Genomic DNA, 20,815 nt, shown 5'->3' with positions numbered 1-20,815 from the left:
GGGGGTCTCTTCTGTGAACCCAGAAATTCAGTTCTTTCCAAAGATTTTCAATTGGATTCAAGTCTGGTGATTGACTGGGCCATTCTAGCAGCTTTATTTTCTTTTTCTTCAACCAGTTGAGTGTCACCTTGGCTGTGTGCTTGGGATCGTTGTCTTGCTGAAAGATCCACCCTCTTTTCATCTTCAGCAGCCTGGCAGATGACAGCAGATTCTGATCAAGAATGTGTCCATACTTTTCTCCAGTCATTATTCCTTCAATGATATGAAGTCTACCACTACCACATGCTGAAAAACAGCCCCACGCCATGATGCTCCCACCTCCAAACTTGACTGTTGGTATGGTGTTTTGGGGGTGATGTGCGGTGCCATTTTTCCTCCAAACATGTTGTGCTTTATGACATCCGAAGAGTTCAATTTATAATAATAATTTATTATATAATTTATAATAATAATTTATTTTAATGGAACCAGTGATCGGCATAAAAATTGCACTAAAGTAATTCGAAAAATATAAAGCATTCTGTAATGGTTCCAGAATCAGACAGAGAATCAAACTTTTTTATTAATTTTTTTTACGGATACAGAATATAGTTATCAAGTTTGAAACACATGAAATGTATGTTTTTCTCTTGGTTTCTGCACCAGAAACATCTTGCAAACTCAGTTATTTAGCAAGGTTAAAGAGCTTCTCTCCACAGTTTTCTGCCTGATCTTTCACAATTTGACCCAAACAAGGTATTGATCTGTTTTTGAATAGTCGAAAAAGAGCGTGGGGGATGCCAGAAAAATCCTGCAGATCAGACAAAACAGGAAAGCGGCAACAAAACCCATCAGTGGCACTACAAGCCAAATCATTCAGCTACATAATTACAAGTGAGCCGCAACCAGTCCTCCGTGGTTTAATGGAGGAGGGAGAGGGGTCAGAGTTGGGAAAAGATAGGTTTCTTGTGCAAGAGGCTCCCAAGGTGCTCGGGGGTATAGTGGTTACAATTGTGTTCTCTACATCTGTTTACAGCAGAGAGAAAGACAGATGGATCCAGAGGGAGAGGCACGGGGATGGAGGGCATTCTGCTGTTGCTTCACGCTGTCACTTTTGTGATGTTGTAACTGTACCTTATTATGTTCAATTCCAGTCATTATCATTATCCATGTGTGGACACACACAAACATTGCTTCCCAACACCATTGTCTCATACAAAAGTAAATATAAAAGCAGGAGAAATGAAGCAAAAACACAGTGAGGAGGATTGTTAGGTTGTGTTGAGGCACCAGAATGTTAATCAGTTTCTTATTGTCTTTGTGCCCATGGCAAAAACTTCCTCTGAATTTGTTGCACTGTTGGCATTTGCATCTTAGCACAGATGCAGAAAGCTGTCAAAGTTTGTGTCTGCGACAGCTTCTTTGACACTTGTGTCATCGGAGACCGCAATTCGTCCTTGTGTCTGTCAAGTGCCAAATTATCTTTTAAAGTCTGTTTTAAAGAGACCTGTGTGGGGGTGGGTATCCATTTGTGTGTGTGTGCATGTGTTGTTACAAAAGTCTCAGCTCAAGAATCTAACAAGGGTCTTTGAAATTTATAGTTCAGATAAAAAGAAGTAGAGAAACCTCCACAACAACCTAACAAACACAAGAACACAGAAACAATTGAGATCTCTAAATGTCAAGTCTTTGTTGTCTTTGTATTTTGTTTGGCAATCTTTTGTCTGGTGTTTGGTCACTGTACAGCACTTTGGAAACTGCCAGTTTGAGAAATGTGCTATATAAATAAAGTGGATTGGATTGGATTGGATTGGATTGTTTAAAGTAATTCGTACAGGAGGGAAAAGTACTTAAATTTTTGGAAACTAGTGTAAACTTTAATTCAAGTAACCTAAACAATAAACTTTTGTCTTTATTTTGGAACTCTATTGCACAGGTTCAATGGGTCAGGATATGCAACCATTCGCCTACCAGATTTTCTGCACTGGAAGGCCCACTTAAAAGCCTTATTTCTTTTCAAAAAATGACAGTGCACCATATAATTCAGAGGACCCTATATATTGAATCATTCTGGTTGTGTTTACAGATGTCAAAGCCATTTTGAGTGGTTGTTTTACTAATGCAAAGTGAATATGGTAATGCAGCTAACATTTAGCTGTGTCTGTCAGTATTTTTCTTTACGTGTTACTAACAAGGTTGGAAATTAGCGTAGACAAAAAATGTTTGTTTTAACAGTTTCAGTCTGTCGTTCTATGCAAATAAGGTTGGGAGTTACGGGTAATGTGAATACGCTAACGGCTAAAATTTAGCGTGTTTCAAACAAGATTTTTAGTTACTGTGAATGCGGTTAATGCGTGACTGACTTGTTTGTTGTATATTTTATTTCAAAAGATTTCCCAACCAAAGAAGGTGTTAAAGTAGTAATAATATTAATAAAGTAATAATTTCAAATAAAAGTTAAATCCTCAATGTCTCCTCATCACAAACCATATCATCCCATCTTGTTGGCTCTGTCATGTCTTTCTCTCAACCCAATTTTTGCTAAATATTACTTCACTGCAGTCACATAACAAGATGGAAATACACAACAATTCACTAATTAGCCGGCTCATACTATTCCACATAATATGGCTGACAGTTAACAAATTAGATTCCTTCAAATACCTACAACATCCCATCAGTCTGAGCTCTTATTTATCACCCACAGTTCAACTGTCACTGCACATGATTACTGTAATGGGCTGGGAAATGACAAGATTACATATCAAGCATTATTGTATTTTGTACATTTGGTGTGCAGCTGAGGGTGACTACCCAGAATATAAAGTATAAAACATTGAGAAAGTCACTGTACCATAAATAAATTCTTAATCCTAATATTTATTCGTGTCACACAAAATCACCTCAGATATCAGTCTGAAAATTTCAGAAACAAAAGCATAAAACACAAAATTACTTCATCGCTACCACCAGGACACAAACAATAAGATGTGTCTGCTCAGACAGGAAAATCAGGGTTTGATACTGTTTGTTGCTATTTTATAACTATCATCGTAATCAAAGTAAACTTTTTATACAACAATTTTTCTTTATATAACAAAAATAGAATAACAGAACAAACGGGAAAAATGTGGTTGTTTGTAAAAGTCAGTGAAACATTAGATGAACATAATAATAAGGATTTTTCTGGTTTGGTTATAAAAGTAATTGTTTAAAGATAATTTTCATCAAACAAAATGTTTAAATAATCTTTTTGTTCCAAGAATATTTCATATTAGTCTTACCACTTGTCGTTTACAATCATATTTTTTAATGTTATGACAAAGTCATGTTTGTGTGTCAATGTGTCAAACTTCAAAAAGAAGAAGAAAAAAGAATAGTTTGAGCCTTAGCTGGTCTCCTGACACACGATTGAATCACAGTCATGTTTCCTGTTATCACAGTCACACCTGCAGCACACAAAGGGACACTTCTTGAAAATAATATCATTTCAAAGGGAAACAATTGTAATCAGAGTAATTTGATTTGATTTGATTTATTTCAAGCAATCAAATGAGAATAATACACAAAAACGATACAATCATCAGTTATACAGTCATACAATGACTAATCAAACTTAGGAAAATTAGACAAATTAATAAATATTGCTTAAAAGGGAATTGAAGGAAACAAACTTATTTAATCCCACCCCTGTTCAACAGTAACCCTTTTATTACATGATTAATCATTATCCCGTTTATAACTTTATCAGACAGAATTAAGAATCCTGAAGTATCAATAAAGCAAATGAAAAAGATGTATTACTTAAATTATTATGTAGAACTTTTAGAAATCAACATGGAAAACTCCAGGGTCATATCATTTATCCAAAATATATGCAGATTATGTTACTTATAAAAGTCATGTATATGATTAAAAAAAGAATACTATATCAGTAAAATAGACAAAACACAGTTTCAAAAACGTCAGCAAAATTCGATCAAGTATCAAAAGTTGAAATATGTGCAAAATGATGTTACGTTAGGAAAAATCATGAATTAATTTTTCAATTTTCGGAGCTAGTGAAAAAATATAATTAGAAATCAATCAATGTAACCATTTCCAATAATTAAGTATTTATTTTTAATAATTCATTTATATTTATTTATAATAAGGTAATTTTGTGAAGTGAAATTAAAACGGGTCCATATTCTGTCGATTGACCAAGGTTAGTATTCCTTCTTCTGCTGATTAACAGCCGTTCTTCGGTTTTAACAGAGTTTATAGTTCTCCTCGATGTTATGTCTGCAGACATTAGATTAAGGTCCATATCCTTCTTCAGCTGATATCAGCAGCGCTGAAAGTTGAGGTCAAGTTGTCTGCAGGTCAGAACTTTGCTGAAAATCCAGGTCACTTCAGACTTTTGGAGAAAGCGATGAATCCAGGCGTCATAATTCTTGAAGATACTTGGCTCTTTGATTTATTTCTGCATGTTGGTTCAGACGACCGTGATCAAACATTTTTCAAAGTCCTTCATGGTGTTCACAACCAGAAACTTGGACCGGTCCGGTGGACCGAGTGGTTTGACGTAAAGCCTGGAGCCTTTAACCCAACTGTTCTCAATCTGCTTATGCTTCCCGAGAAGCCTTTTTAGTTGATGCAGTGGTCCAGAAACAATGCTTTGTCTAACAGTGAGCACTTCCAAATTGTAAAGTTAAAACTAGGGGTGTAATGATTAATCGGTGCATCGATTTCTAATCCTATACGATCCAACCAGATCCATCTGACTGAGGCAAGTTGTTCATCGAACTGACCTCCATCCATCCATCTTCCTCCGCTTATCCGGGACCAGGTCGCGGGGGCAGCAGTCTAAGCAGAGATGCCCAGACTTCCTTCGCCCCAGCCACTTCCTCCAGCTCCTCTGGGGGAACCCCGAGGCGTTCCCAGGCCAGCCAAGAGACGTAGTCTCTCCAGCGTGTCCTGGGTCTTCCCCGGGGCGTCCGCCCAATGGGACATGCCCGGAACACCTCTCCAGGGAGGCGTCCAGGAGGCATCCGGACTAGATGCCCGAGCCACCTCAACTGGCTCCTTTCGATGTGGAGGAGAAGCGGTTCTACTCCGAGCCCTCTGCGGGTGGCCGAGCTTTTCACCCTATCTCTAAGGGAACGCCCCGCCACCCTACGGAGGAAGCTCATTTCAGCCGCTTGTATTCGGGACCTCGTTCTTTCGGTCATGACCCATAGCTCATGACCATAGGTGAGTATTGGAACGAAGATCAACCGGTAAATTGAGAGCTTTGCTTTTCGGCTCAGCTCTCTCTTCACCACAACGGACCGATACAGCGACCGCATAACTACGGACGCCGCTCCGATCCGCCTGTCAATCTCACGCTCCGGTCTTCCCTCACTCGTGAACAAAACCCCCAGATATTTAAACTCCTCCACCTGGGGTAAGGATACTCCACCCACCGACAGATGGCAAGCGACCTTTATCCGGTCAAAAACCATGGCCTCGGATTTAGCGGTGCTGACCCTCATCCCAGCTGCCTCACCTTCGGCTGCAAACCGCCCCAATGCATGCTGGAGGTCCTAGCTCGATGAAGCCAACAGGACAACATCACCTGCAAAAAGCAGAGAGGAAATCCTGTGGTCCCCACAGCAGTTCCCCTCCGGCCCCTGGCTGCGTCTAGAAGTTCTGTCCATAAAAACTATGAACAGAACCGGTGATAAAGGGCAGCCCTGCTGGAGTCCAACGTGGACCGGGAACAGGTCTGACTTACTGCCGGCTATGCGAACCAAGCTCCTACTCATCATGCAGAGACCGGACAGCCCTTAGTAAGGCTCCCCGGACCCCATACTCCCAGAGCACCCCCCACAGGATACCACGGGGGACGCGGTCGAATGCCTTCTCCAAATCCACAAAACACATATGGACTGGATGAGCGAACTCCCACAATCCCTCCAGTACCCTAGATAGGGTGTAGAGCTGGTCCACTGTTCCACGACCAGGACGGAAACCGCACTGTTGTTCCTGTATCCGAAGTTCGACTATCGGACGGACTCTCCTCTCCAGTACCCTGGCATGGACTTTCCCAGGGAGGCTGAGGAGTGTACTTCCCCTGTAGTTGGAACACACCCTCCGGTCCCCCTTCTTAAAGAGGGGAACCACCACCCCTGTCTGCCAGTCCAGTGGTACAGTTCCCGACTGCCACGCGATGCTGCAGAGACGTGTCAGTCAAGACACTCCAACAGCATCCAGAGACTTGAGGTACTCAGGGCGGACCTCTTCCACTCCCGGGGCCCTGCCACCGAGGAGCTCGTTGACTACCTCGGTGACTTCAGCCTGGGTAATAGACAGGCTCACCCCAAAGTCCTCATTCTCCGCTTCTTCAAAAGAAGGCATGTCAGTGGGATTGAGGAGATCCTCAAAGTATTCCTTCCACCGCCCGACAATGTCCCCAGTCGAGGTCAACAGCCCCCCACCTGCACTTAAAACTGTGCCTGTGGAGAACTGCTTTCCCCTCCTGAGGCGCCGGACGGTTTGCCAGAATTTCTTCGAGGCCAACCGATAGTCCTTCTCCATGGCCTCACAGAACTCCTCCCAGACCCAAGTTTTTGCCTCCGCAATGGTCCGGGCCGCAGCTTGCTTAGACTGCCGATACCTGTCAGCTGCCTCTGGAGTCCCAGCCAAGCCAGCCAGACCTGGTAGGACTCTTTCTTCAGCTTGACGGCATCCCTTGCTTCCAGTGTCCACCACCGGGTTCGGGGGTTACCGCCGCGACAGGCACCAGAGACCTTGCAACCACAGCTCCGAGCAGCAGCAGAGACAATGGAAGTGGAAAACATGGTCCACTCGGACTCATTGTCCCCAACCTCCCCCGGTATCTGTTTGAAGTTCTCCCGGATGTGGGAGTTAAAGACTTCCCTAACGGAGGGCTCAGCCAGTAGTTCCCAGCAGACCCTCACAGTACGTGTGGGTCTTCCAAGTCTTTCCGGCCTCCTTCCTCGCCAGCGAATCCAACTCACCACCAGGTAGTGATCGGTGGAGAGCTCCGCCCCTCTCTTCACCCGAGTGTCCAAGACACAAGGCCGAACGTCGCCTGAAACAACCACAAAGTCAATCATCGACCTCCTGCCTAGGGTGTCCTGATGCCAGGTGTATTGATGGACACCCTTGTGCTCGAACATGGTGTTCGTTATGGACAAACTGTGACGAGCACAGAAGTCCAAATACAAAACACCACTCGGGTTCAGATCAGGGGGGCACTCTTACCAATCACGCCCCTCCAGGTGGCACTGTCATTGCCCACGTGGGCATTGAAGTCCCCCAGGAGGAAAATGGAGTCCCCTGTTGGGGCACCTTCCAGTACCCCTTCGAGAGACACCAAGAAGGCCTGGTACTCCAAGCTGCTCTTAAGCCGAAACCACAGTTAGAGACCTGTCCCCCACCCGAAGCCGGAGGGACATGACCCTCTCGTCCACCGGGGTGAACTCCAACACTTGGCGGCTAAGCTGGGGGGTCACGAGTAAGCCCACACCAGCCCGCCGCCTCTCACCTTGAGCAACTCCAGAGTGGTAGAGAGTCCAACCCCTCTCTAAGGACTGAGTTTCAGAGCCCAGGCTATGTGTGGAGGTGAGCCCGACTATATCTAGACGGTATCTCTCAACCTCTCGCACCAGCTCAGGCTCCTTCCCTCCCAGAGAGGTGACATTCCATGTCCCAAAAGCCAAGTTCCATGACCGGGGTTTGGGCCGCCGAGGCACCTGCCCTCGACTGCCACCCAAACCACAATGCACCGGCCCCTTTTGGGGTCTCCTACGGGTGGTGGGCCCATGGGAGATGCTTGTTCCTGCAGCTCCATTTTCAAATCAGCGCTGCTTCCTTTGTTTTGTTTCTCTGTACTTTGGTGTCATGCCAAGAGTCCTTTTTTAATGTACTGTTAAATGTTTTTTTTTAATGTACTGTTAAATGTTTAACATCACGTCAGCATACAACTGACCTATAACATTAAAAAAAATTGTTTCCAAATTAGATAAATCAATAATCGATACTGAAAAAATACCATTCCGATTGAGACATGGTTGGTTATTTTACTGCTGCGTAACAACGACCAAGTGCATTACAGCAGACAACACGCATGTAATGGCAGCAAAAAAATGATCAGTCCATCATAACAAGATGTGGAAATACTGAATTCAGTTAAGACGTGTGACCATACAGTGTGGTAGAATGTTCTAATAATGTTATTTTGGAAGAAATACAAGGAATGTGTAAGACTTCACCTGCACTGGTCAGTACCCAGGTATTTATTTCTGAGTCATTTTGGTTGAAGTTTTGGCTAAAAATGTCCTGGATCGATTTTAGGTCAGTGAATCAGATAATTCAAAATAAACCAATACCGACTATAAATCAGATCAAAACACAAATTATAATATAATCATTAATATAATAATCGTTATAGTCCTTAAAACATTTCATTGTAAAGTTGGCCAAATTAGATAAAATAACTTTATAGAGGGATTAATTATAGTATTGAACAACGAAAAAAAAAAGATATTGCTACCTCTTTAAACTGTATGATGCCCTACACAAGCTGCTTAAAAAACAACCTTTATTTTAAATCATTTTTTTACTATATGAAGTTATTGAAATTTTTTGAAGGATTGAATTATAGGAATAATGAAGGTTTTTGTGCCCAAGTTTCTTCTGGTTTCCGATATTTTTTCAACACAATCCCTTCATTTCATGAGCTCGTAAGCAATTGGACAAATGAAATAACTGAAAACAAAATGGTCATTACTAATATTTGGTTGAAAACCCTTTGTTGGCAATGACAACCTGAAGGCTTGAACTCATGGACATCACCATATGCTGGGTGTTCTCCTTCTGAATGCTCTACCAGGCCTTTACTGCAGCGGCTTTCAGTTGCTGTTTGTTCGTGGGCCTTTCTGTCTGAAGTTTAATCTTCAACAAGTGAAATGCATGTTCAATTGGTTTAAGATCAGGTGACTGACTTGGCCATTCAAGAATATTCCACTTCTTTGCTTTAATAAACTACTGAGTTGCTTTGGCTGTATGTTTTGGGTCGTTGTCCATCTGTATTATGAAATGCCGCCCAATCAGTTTGGCTCCATTCACCTGGATCTGCGCAGACAGTATGTCTCTGAACACCTTAGAATTCATTGGGCTGCTTCTGTCCTGTGTCACGTCATCAATAAATACTAGTGTCTCAGTGCCACTAGCAGCCATGCACGCCCAGACCATCACACTGCCTCCACAGTGTTACTGATGATATAGTCATCCTTGAGTTAACTCCTTGAGTTAAAGGACCTATATAGGTACCTATATAGGTAACTATTCGGCCTGCAATAACTGTTCTGGCTCCTTTTAACTGAGGATGACTTTAAACTACGGTAAACCCACTTGGACAAACTACGTAAAGTTGAGATCTGGTCAGGCTCTACATATTGTCATTTCACGTGTCCTTTTGTAACCCAAAGTTTTTTTTTATAAGGATAACGAAAAACCCATGCAAGAGAGGCCCAAGTCCAGGAATTTTGCACTTAATGCATTTCAGACTTGAGACTTTTGCACATAATCAGATAGATTTTTCCTTGAAGACCAGAGAACATATAATATCTCTATTCTGAAAGAATTGTGGACTTGGGCCTCTTTTGAACTAACCGATTCAATTGGCATTAAGCAAAATTGAAGTAGCCTGGCCTTGTGTGTGTGCGCGCACATATCGATCAAAACCTAACCTCACAAAACTTTGGAAATTATGTAAAAGAGAAAAAAATATGATTGCTAATTTCATAGAAAAAAAAAGTAATAAAAGTCTAAACAAAACGAATGCAGAAACAATCGTGGGGGCTCTTAAATAAATGAACCCTTAGATGAGAACAAATCATGGGAGAAGACGAGCACTATTAATTCTTGTCCAGCTGTTAAAGTAAGAGTGTAAGTTGCATTGAACAGCAACCAAAAACTAAAAACAAAACATCAACCAGGTTGTAGGTTGCAGGTTGTAGTTCGGGGATAACCAGTTGTTAGACTGCACTGCTATTTCAAAACGGCAAGAAGACTAATTGTTCACATCAGATTAAAGGAATAATTGTGTGTGGATACATCATAAAAACATGGCAGAAGCAAATTTGATCAGAGCAGATGTTGAATTAATTAGTTTTGAGGCTGATTGCATTAATGGTCTGAGTCTATTAGTCAGGCAGTCTAGTAATTAACACTATGCCTCAAATGCACACTCTAGCAATGATGCCTTCCTTACAAACACAGGCATAAATGCACACAAACACCCATGCATCCACAGCTGCACACACACAAATACAAACGAAATGTTGGTATACAACCAAGAAAACAATAACTTTAAGGGGCAACAGTGGCTCAGGTGATTGAGCGGGTCGTCCAATGACCGAAGGGTTGGCGGTTCGATCCCCGCTCCCACCAGCCAAAATGTCGTTGTGTCCTTGGGCAAGACACTTCACCCTCCTTGCCTTCAGTGTGGCTCCACTGGTGTGTGAATGTACATGAATGTTCCCGGTGATGGTCAGAGGGGCCGTAGGCGCGAAATGGCAGCCACGCCTCTGTCAGTCTGCCCCAGGGCAGCTGTGGCTACAACAGTAGCTTACCGTCACCAAGTATGAATGAGGAGTGAATGAATAATGGACACAATGTAAGCGCTTTGAGTGTCATGAAAAGCGCAGATAAATCCAATCCATTATTATTATTATTATTACTTCAAAACAGGACAGAGATTTTTCTACACTCAAGTTTTTAATTTTTTTAAGAAAGCTACCATTATTATTTTTTATTTTGTGATATTAAAATATTTTATGGTGTTTATATACCCCTATTTTTCATAAATAGGAGAAATTTAAGATATTAATTTGTAAAGAAATTTTAAAAGTTAAGAAACTATTTTATCATGTATTGTATCAAGTACTTTTGATCCAATAGGTGCTTGTTTACTTTAAAGAGGACAGTTTTTGTACATCAGTTTAAAACTCTTCTTTTATTCTAAGATGACAGAATCGGGGCCATTTTTAGTTTAATTTACTTATTTTATTATTTTCATTATTATTATTTAATCATTGTATTATGGTATTAATTATTATTTTATATTTCTTTGGATTGTTAAAGTCATTAAGTCATGTTCTGTGAATCAGTGTAATACAACGACATCAGAAATTTGTTCCTTTGTCCTCTGTGGAATATCCCACACAGTTTTCCTTTAACCCTCCTATTAAGTAAATATGTTCATAAAAGGAATGGGGGTCACTAACATCTGCCAATACGCTTTATTATGTGAGAGTCATGAGTGTGCACCCCAAATTAGAAAATATTTGGATGAAGATTTTTCAAAATTCACTAACTCTAACACTGAAAGTCTAACCTGATGGTGGCGCTACAGCAAAGGTCATGTAATCACCAAAACCAATAAGGTTCAAACTTTTGTGGTCATCAATGATGTCAGTAAATTTGAGAAGATTTGTATAAAAACTTTTTAAAATACATTCTGTCATGGTGCCTCTGGAAGTCTACCCTCCCCCTCCTCTCTCTGCTGTGCTCTCTGATTGGAACCAGCTGTGGACACTCACCTCATCTGCTACCAGCATTTTTAAGGAGATCCGGTCCCAGCATTCATCGCCAGTGCGCTGATCCTAAGGATGCTTATGTCTGGTTAGTTAGATAAGTCTTGTATTCAAAGTGGGCTAGTTACTTACCTTGCCTTGTCGCTCCACTCTTAGGTTCTTCACCACGAGTGTCCACCTGGTATTCTCCTCTCAACGAGCTGCTCGATCCGTCTTGCTCCAGCCACGGCACTCAAGCCACGCCACGTCACGTTCCTGCCTCGCTCGCTCCTGCCACGCCACAACTCCAACCAAGAATCACGTCAGCCACGATATCCTCCCGCCACGTTTCGTGTCCAGCTCCGATGTCATTGAAGCATTGGTAAGACTACTGACTTCCCTAATTCTTTCTACGAACTCTTACTACCCCATCACCTTTTCGTCCTGGAAAAATAAATCTGTTAACCAACTACTTCGCCTGAGTTTTCTTCCGGGTTCCAGCATCTGGGTCTGCCACGTCATACACATCATGACACATTCATTCTACTTTAAAGGTTTGGCCTGATGGTGGCGCTAGAGAACAGGTATACCCACTGATCTGTTTCATTATCAAAGGGTTATTTATGTATTCAACAAATAAACAATGTGCCGGACACAAAAAAACGTGGTTAACATTTTTTATATAGATAATTTTCTGAAGGCAAATCTCCCTGGGGTCAAATTGACCCCAAGGTTCAAATGTGGGAGTAGTATCTTAGGATAATACTAGGGTTAAGGAAAATTAGGTCGGGGTTTTTAAGGGTTAAGCTTTTTTTAAATTTTTGTTCTGAGTTCCGTAACGTTTTAAGTTGTCTATACATGTAAACAGGGTCTTTTTTTATTTTTTGAAAAAGTGCGAAGTTACTACTTTTGTTTGTGAGATGATGGACATGGGTGTCAATGCAGACAAATGTAAAATTTGACAGAATAGATCAAGAGATCTGCAGAAATCTGTTCTCTTTGACACGCATGGAGGTGAATGCGTGAGACAGAGGAAATATCCGACTGTATAATTTCTTGGAAGGATGTGAGGCTGTGATGTCTTGCACATTTCACGGCAGATATTACAAGTTGACCCAACTCATCTGAAAGAAAAAGGATCTACGGTTGTTTTATGGATACCAGGACTACTTCAAAAGCTGTCCATGGTCTGTACGTTTATCTTTATGGGAGATTAAAGGAAACCAGACTTCCAGGCTTTTCAACTGCACACGCAGGACACCTTGAAAACAGACTTAAAAATGCATGACTCACTTGAAATTCCTTACTGTGTGTTTCACATACACAGAGTATGATCATTGTAAAATATCCCTGTCATTACATCACAATGAAAATATGAGCTGCGGTTTGGAAAAAAACAGGAAATCTCGAAGCAATAATGAAGCAAGTGCAGACCTTTTGCTTATTATAAGTAATAGGCTCATTGTCAGATTTGGTAAGGACAGTTGAAAGCCCCGGTGCATTTCATTTCTATCCTTTGAAAGCCATCTAATTGGAAACAGTAGAGGCGATTTATGGCACTCGCACATTGATTATTTTAAGAGAACATAAATTATTGCTGCTGCAAAATCATTTAATTGACTGGACCTGTCGGGAACCAATCAACAGTTAATGAGGCAGGAAGTCCCGCCCACTGAATCACTGGCAAAACTGCAGGTGGAAATTAAAAGAGATTTAAAAAACAAAAAAAACAGAAACAGATCCATGTCAGCCTGCATCCCTTGAGTTCAAATTTGGACTTAAAATGCAAATTGTTTCAAAGCCATACCACACTCCTTACTAAAAGGGAAAATTGAATTATTGACAATAGTTTATTAATCTAACCATGAAAAAAATGAATCAGAAGCGTAATTTGATTTTTTAAAAGAAAGCATGACATTATATGCCACTATAAACTGGTAAATTGAAATTGTAACAGTTAGGATAATGTGGTCTGGAAGATTCTCCTCATCAAAGTGGCTGAAGGCTCAGCTTGACCTGAACTGTGATACCAGGCTCATTGTATCCAAACGGGTTCTCCTCCGCTCACCGAGGTAGTAGAGGTAAAAGAAGGGAAACTCTGTCCAGATTTCACTGCATCAGCAGGAGCTTCAGTTTGGAGGAGCAGGAGATCTGCTGATGTCTCTTATGGAGCTGAGGCTGGAGGAACAGAGGCTTTAACAGTAGCTTGCTGCAGTCAGGAGGGGTCAAGCGGCCATGAACAGCATGTGTTAGTGAGGTGCAGTTGGAGTCGTCTTGTGATGGTATCATGAGTTTAATTGATCAGTTAAAAAATCTGAAAAAAATGCAAAGAGCCTCAAAATATATTGAAAAAAATGCTGGTATAAGAAATAATATTAAAAGTAAAATATAAATTCTCAGATTGAACACAAATTTAATAAACAACAGCAAAAAATGAAAAGTGGAGTGGACTGAGCTCTGAAGCCCACAGCTGTTTTCGGACTGGGAGGTAGAAACAGCTTTATTTTTATCCTGGGTGAGCATAGCTAATTAGTGCTTTTTTCATAAAAGGATTCAACTATTTAGAAGAATTAAGGAAAGCCTTTCTTAATTACTCTGCTGAGCATTGGTAAGGCAATGTAAAGTATAGAGTATTATCTGTTGAACCAGAGTTGATCTGTGAAATGCAGGACAGTCAAACATATCTTTAGCGCCGAAGGAGTTCTGCAGCATCAGTAAATTAATTATTAATAATCAATAAATCAAGTTTAAAAATCAAAGCAAATGAAAAAGTAAACATCTTAAATGCATGGCACAGAAATAAAAGTAAAACAAAGCTGTTCATCGGTTATTCTTCAATAAACGACAAACTATTTTGGCAGTAAGTCACACATAGGCCTTATGTAAGACATGTGTTCATGTGTGACTGGGATTCTGTCAGTCATCAGTAAACACATTTTAATGGTGATTAGAAAATGTAAGTTGTTTTCAAGATTTCCCGTGACTTAGAGTTGAAGTCTCCATTTGTCCAAAAGCTGGGCTCTCTGTGAAAAGTAAAACAAAAAAATACATTACATTTTAGAAATCAAATAAAAATTCCAGAAACGAAAAAATAATAAAAAATATGAAAAAGAAAAAAGAAAATTTTCATAAAAAAACGTATTTCCAGAAATAAAAATGTTAAAAACTAAGTATCATGAGATACTAATGGACATTACTGATTTGATGATGACGTTTGTTCACCTTTTCAACTGGAAATTATTAAGCATGGCAGCATCTTCTGACAAGATATTCCTTTAAGCTTCTGACCACATCCACTGTAAAAGTTTGGCGATTGCTCATACTTTCTGCCCCCCCCTCTACAAAACTCAAATGTCATCACCCAATCAGTGATGTCCAACAGTACCTACCTGGTTTCTAATTGTGTTTCCCTTTTTTAACACTTTATCTTGATTTCTGTAAAATACTTTTGTTCTAAGTTTTTTAGTTTTTGTTACTGTGATTGTGTTTGATTTTAGTATTTGTTTAGGGGTTTTTACATTGAGTGATTTGTTGACATGATTTGCACTTTTGAGTCACCATAAAAATGGTATTCAAGACATTTCCTTAGGAAGTTCTTTAGCATAACGACATAAAAAATGCTAGTCTTTCATTGTAAAGTCTCTGTTTTTGGCTTGTTTGTTAAAACTGTGGAATTTTGTGCGTCTGTCTTTAGTCTCTTCGGTGTGTAACTCTGTTGTCTCCAGTTGCAGGCCTGGAGATTGTTTGATAAGACCCTCAGGCTTGTAATGTTAGAAGAGGGGAGTCACAGCTCCACTGTGGAATGCTGCTTCATCATTGCAGTCAGGCAGAGCCTGGAGATTACCAAACACACACACTAGATGAGCGTAGAAAAACTCCACAAAGAACAAACCCTGATTTGATTTGAACCAGGACGTTCTTGATGCAAAGTGAGAGCGCTGATCACCACAAAACCATGCAGCGCCTTCAAAAGTAGGGTTAAACTATTTTTAGATTAAGAAAACTTCATTTGTGAGGCATCGTTTTACAACTTTGGTTGTCTCAAGACGCTTAAAAAATACAAGAAAACATTAAACAAGACACTTCAAGTACTTAATACGTAATACTTTTTATTTTATTTTTTAGCCAAAACAGAATGAAAATAAAAATGTGTGAAACTGATGTTATATGACGTCCAAGCTTTTGGCAAAGGTCAGTGAAATGGAATTATGGTCAAAATGGCATAAACAAATGGCTAAGTAAACGCTGTTACAGTTTACTTGGGAAAGGACTGAAATCTAAAAAAACTGTGGCCGCATACATTACTACTTTTTTTTTTTTTTACAAGTAAAAGCAATTTCTTTTCTTGGCTGCACGATGGCGCAGTGGTTAGCGCTCTTGCCTCACAGCAAGAAGGCCCCCGGTTCAAGTCCCGGCTGGGGGACATGAAAAACACAACATCAATGGGGGACCTTTCTGTGTGGAGTTTGCATGTTCTCCCCGTGCATGCGAGGGTTTTCTCCGGGATCTCTGGCTTCCTCCCACCGTCCAAAAACATGCTTCATAGGTTGATTGGCAACTCTAAATTGTCCATAGGTGTGAGTGTGAGAGTGAATGGATGTGTGATTGAGGATATTCTACCCTGTGACAGACTGGCGACCTGTCCAGGGCATCCCTTGCCTATGCCCAAGTGGCCGGGATAGGCTCTGGCAACCCCGTGACCCCAAAAAGGAATAAACGGTTAAGAAGATGAATGAATGATGAATGAGCAATTTCTTCTACTGAGCAATCTCCCTGAAAATGGCAACCCTTAAAGCAAGATCATGTATTTTCGAAAACTAAAGAACTCACACAGACAAAAAAAAAACTAAATCAGAGGCAGACCTCTTTTTTTAGCATACTCAGTCATGATGCTTAAGACAGAAAAGACTGAACAAGGTTTACCAGGAGAACCTCCCTTTAGTCCAAAAACATCACTAAAGGAAGATGAATGTTTCCAAGCAGTATCTGAAAAAAGAATGGTTTGGCCTTTTAGCCAATGCCTACACTCTGTGAAAACCTAATGCAGCATTTGAGCCAACATATCATCTGTCAAAGAACAGGGAGGGGGGATGATTTCAGCTTGTAGCCATTGAACCTGAGCACCATGAAGTCATTGAGTCCGAATCAGACAAAAAGAGTGGCCTGTGGTCCAACAGTAAAAGTTAGTTTTAAACTGTAGAGTGCAACAGGACAATATGCTATGCTATCCAATGTGCTATCCTAGGCACTTTAGCATTGGGAGTTGGGTCATCTAGACCCCACTAGACAGTGCTCTGAACCTTTTTTCTTCAATGATTTGTAATCTTCACTGGTGTCCATGGATTACATGAAATCCTCTACACCTTATCCACCTTTGACATGGTAGGGAGAACACGTCAATATAAGGATCACATCTGGACCCCATAGGTAGCACAAGGGTTAAATCTGAAAATGATCCATTGCATGATCTTTTGTGTTACTATTGTGCAAAGGTATTTCAATCTGCAGCAAATACCAATCCCAGCTAAATGCTTTAAAAGCTCTATTTCTAGAGTATTCTATTTCAATTCAATTTCATTTTTTTATGTAGCCCAATATTACAACAATATTTGTCTCAATAGGCTTCATACCGGTAATGTGTCATAAATGTGAATTCATAAAGAACGTGTAGTCATATAATTAATTGGTAATAGCTAAACTAAAGTAAACAGACTAAACTAAACCGGGCATCTCTGCCCTTTGACCCGCCTTCACAGTAAAGAAAACCCCCCCAAAAAAACGATTCCGGAAAAATAAAAATCTTAGGGGTGTCCACAATAAGGAGGGATCCTCTCCAAAGATGGCGATGTACCAGAACTCTTAGAGAAGAATTAACTTATCTAACTCTACAACTACATGTTTAAATAGTGTAGCCGATGGGCTTCATCCAGATGGAGTCGGGATGGCTGGGGGCGCGAGACGAGCCAGAAGTGAGGTCGACAGCCAAGTACAGGAACACGGATGAGCCAACTGGAATCTGGAATCACTCCCACTCCCCCTGGTGGGAGTGGGAAAGAGGGATAGTACATGAATCGCACTGCAACACACAGACATGGAGAACTGAATGATAAAGACATGATCAAGAAAATAGGAGAGGAGAAGTAGATGCCAATAGAGGATAGAACCCCAGTGCGCCATTCTTTCCCCAGCTTCTAACTTGTAGCAGCCTACTAACAACACATTTTTATTGTTATTGAAATGTAATTCAAACATGTTAGTATTAAGTCGCATGCACTATGGCACATATACCAGATGGTAATAATAATAACTATAATAGAAAATCTGCTTTTTTAGCACGTCAATATTAATATAACATAGGATTAATCTAGGCAGAGGAAATAGGGCCGCCCTGGCCTGGTTTATGAAACCATCTTCCCTCTGCACAGAAATATGTATAATGGTTGCAATGAAAATTATAATTATTCCCCAAACTTCATTACAGTTGGTTAAGTAGGGGAGCAATATAGGAAATATGTAATATATTGGTAGTGATGTATGGACGGCGGTGCCAACTGACTGGAAATCGATCTTGAAGGAGAAATTAATTGCTGTTTTTGCCCAACTGGAATTACATGACACCCTGTCTTTCATATAATGGAATAGAGCTGTGAAGGAAAAATCGTGGAGCAAGATTCACATGATTTGTACCGTTTTGACGTTTTGCACTACGCCTCTTCCAACTGTGAGTAAATGTGCTAGTATTAGGTAGTGACAGACCTGTGTGAACACCATATGTTAAAAGATCGTCAATGAACCAGTGTGTACATAACATAAAAATAATTTTACCTTGGACATAATGACCGGGATCAAAATTAATGCAAGAGCTGTAATGTCGGTCATTTGCTATCATACAAACGTTTTTTTTGTTTTTTTATATTATTGTTTGAACAAAAAATAAAAAATCTGTTTAACCTTGAGATATCTGATATGTGTCATTAGAGACACTCAAAACGCCCACAAAACACTCAGACAAGCACACATCAATCATAGGCTTAACTGATCTGCCCAGTACTGAACCCTGTAATGGCATGGCTATTACATACTCACATGAATAATGGATCTTCAAACTGAGCTGTAGATACACGTGTGTGTGTGATAGCCTACACTTGTCAGTGCCTGTGAATTTACAGGAGCCTGTGTCCTTGTGCACAAGACGCAGAGAGTGGGAGTATGTGCTTGATGGAGAGAAGAAAGCCCACTATGACTCTGACAGGCAAGAAAGCTGACAGTATCAGTAGACGCGCTATATATACACACTCATTACTGACAGTATCACAGCTCCAGCTATCAGGGAACCTGATGGACACACACGACCACAAAATACACACTAGAAAGGGAGCGGGCAGCAGCTGACATCACGACACGATTGGCCGAGCTTTTATGCCCAACACACATGTACGAGAAGCTCTCCACATCCACATGTCAAAGTGTCCTTCAAACGGACAACTAGACCCTGAATTGTTCTCGATACTTGAACCGCCATCCTTTTTGCGTTTGTGCAAATATATACAAATACCACCCCTCTTGTTTAGTGTCTTGCAAATGTACTCTGATTTGTGATAAGATCCAGCTCAAAAATAGAGAAAGGTCTTCTCTTTTTCCAACAGCACGCCCTTTATAAAACAGATTCATTCACCAATGACAGCAAAATGTTCTAATGCTCTTTGTAAATTTGAATCTACATTCCATGTTAAAGATTAGGAAAGGTCAAAGTTTACACGTAGTCTTAACAGAATAAAAAGCACAAAGATTTTTTGAGGTGGCTTGTTCTAAATGGTTACACTCTTGATTTATCAATAATTTCATAATGGTCAATGGTCTTTGTCTGCATTGACACCCATTTTGGCCCATTTTTGGTGAAAAAAAGGGAGACAAGTTTGTTTTGAAGGAGAAGGTGGAAAATCCAAACAGAACCCACAAACAAATGAAATACTGAGCACGACCGACAAAAACATGACTGAATTAATAAGCTTGTGAACCCTAGGTAACAGCCTCCCTCACAGCAGGGAGTTTATTCATTATAAATTGAAGCATCCTGTTGGATCTACATCACATGAAAAAATCTTTATCCCACTTTGAACGAGGATTTTAAATTCTGGGGCTGATCCCTTTTCTAATTCATCACATGCATATTTGTTAGGTCTCCTGACGGCACTGCAGTGAACTATGGAGAAAACTTTTTTCGGACAGTGTACAGATATATAAGAACAACTGATGAGCAAGAAAAAAATAGCAGCCAAATGTGTTTGTAATATAAGTTAAAAAAAAATAGTTTAAAGTTTAGGTACTATGAAGACTTCCATTACTCCTTTTCCTGATGTAGCCACTGTTCATCAATATTAAAGCAGCATTTTAAATCAAATATTCCTAAAAGATAGACGACAAGACCCGAAAACTTTTATTACATTTAAAGAAAAAAAACATTGAGATGTGCTATATCATGTTTCCCTTTGTTTTTCTAACAATGTTAATTAGTTACTATTATAACTTTGTCCATCTCCCGTAACTGTGCTTTGAAATAGTCCAAATATTGTATATACTTTTTTATATCTGCCCTAAACAACTACCTTATAGTCCTTAACAACCCCAGCATTACAACAAATATGGCGAGCAATATCGGAGCTATTCAGTCGTACACTTTTAAACCAGAGGCCCGCTCGGACAAATTAACCCAAGACGTACATGGAACTATTAGTCTACAAGTGGATGTATCAGAATGGATTCATCAGAATGGAGTGCAAGAATGGATAAGAGGGCTTGTGGTCCACCAATTGTAGCTTCTATGTTACTGCAACAAAATTTTTCTAAAGACATTTTGTCTGCTACTGATTGGAATAGAGAAATACTCAGAAACACAATTATATTGTCAATTCTCTTTTTATATATCCACCATCAAGAGAAAAATACAAGAATTTATTAAAAACATAATTTTTAATGAAAATGAGTGGTGTAGTCTTTGACTTAACAAGAATATCTACCCATTGGGTTAATTCGTTTAACAACGTATCTTCTTTAGTGACAATAATGCCACAGCTGCTTTAATGTCCATTAAGGTAAAAAAAAACTTCTGTCATTTTTGATGATGATCCTTTCTTTTTAGGGGTTTTAAACTCTACAAACCAAGTGGAAGACACCAGCATCAGCATGTGTTGCATTGGCCAGACATGGTCCAAAACACAAAGGCCAGAATAAAGTTCACAGTGCTGGACATGTGACAAAATTCGGGCACC

Source organism: Oryzias latipes, chromosome 15, assembly GCF_053564925.1.
Source record: "Oryzias latipes strain Hd-rR chromosome 15, Olatipes_Hd-rR_3.1".
Taxonomy (NCBI): Eukaryota; Metazoa; Chordata; class Actinopteri; order Beloniformes; family Adrianichthyidae; genus Oryzias; species Oryzias latipes.
This window is presented reverse-complemented; position numbering follows the sequence as displayed.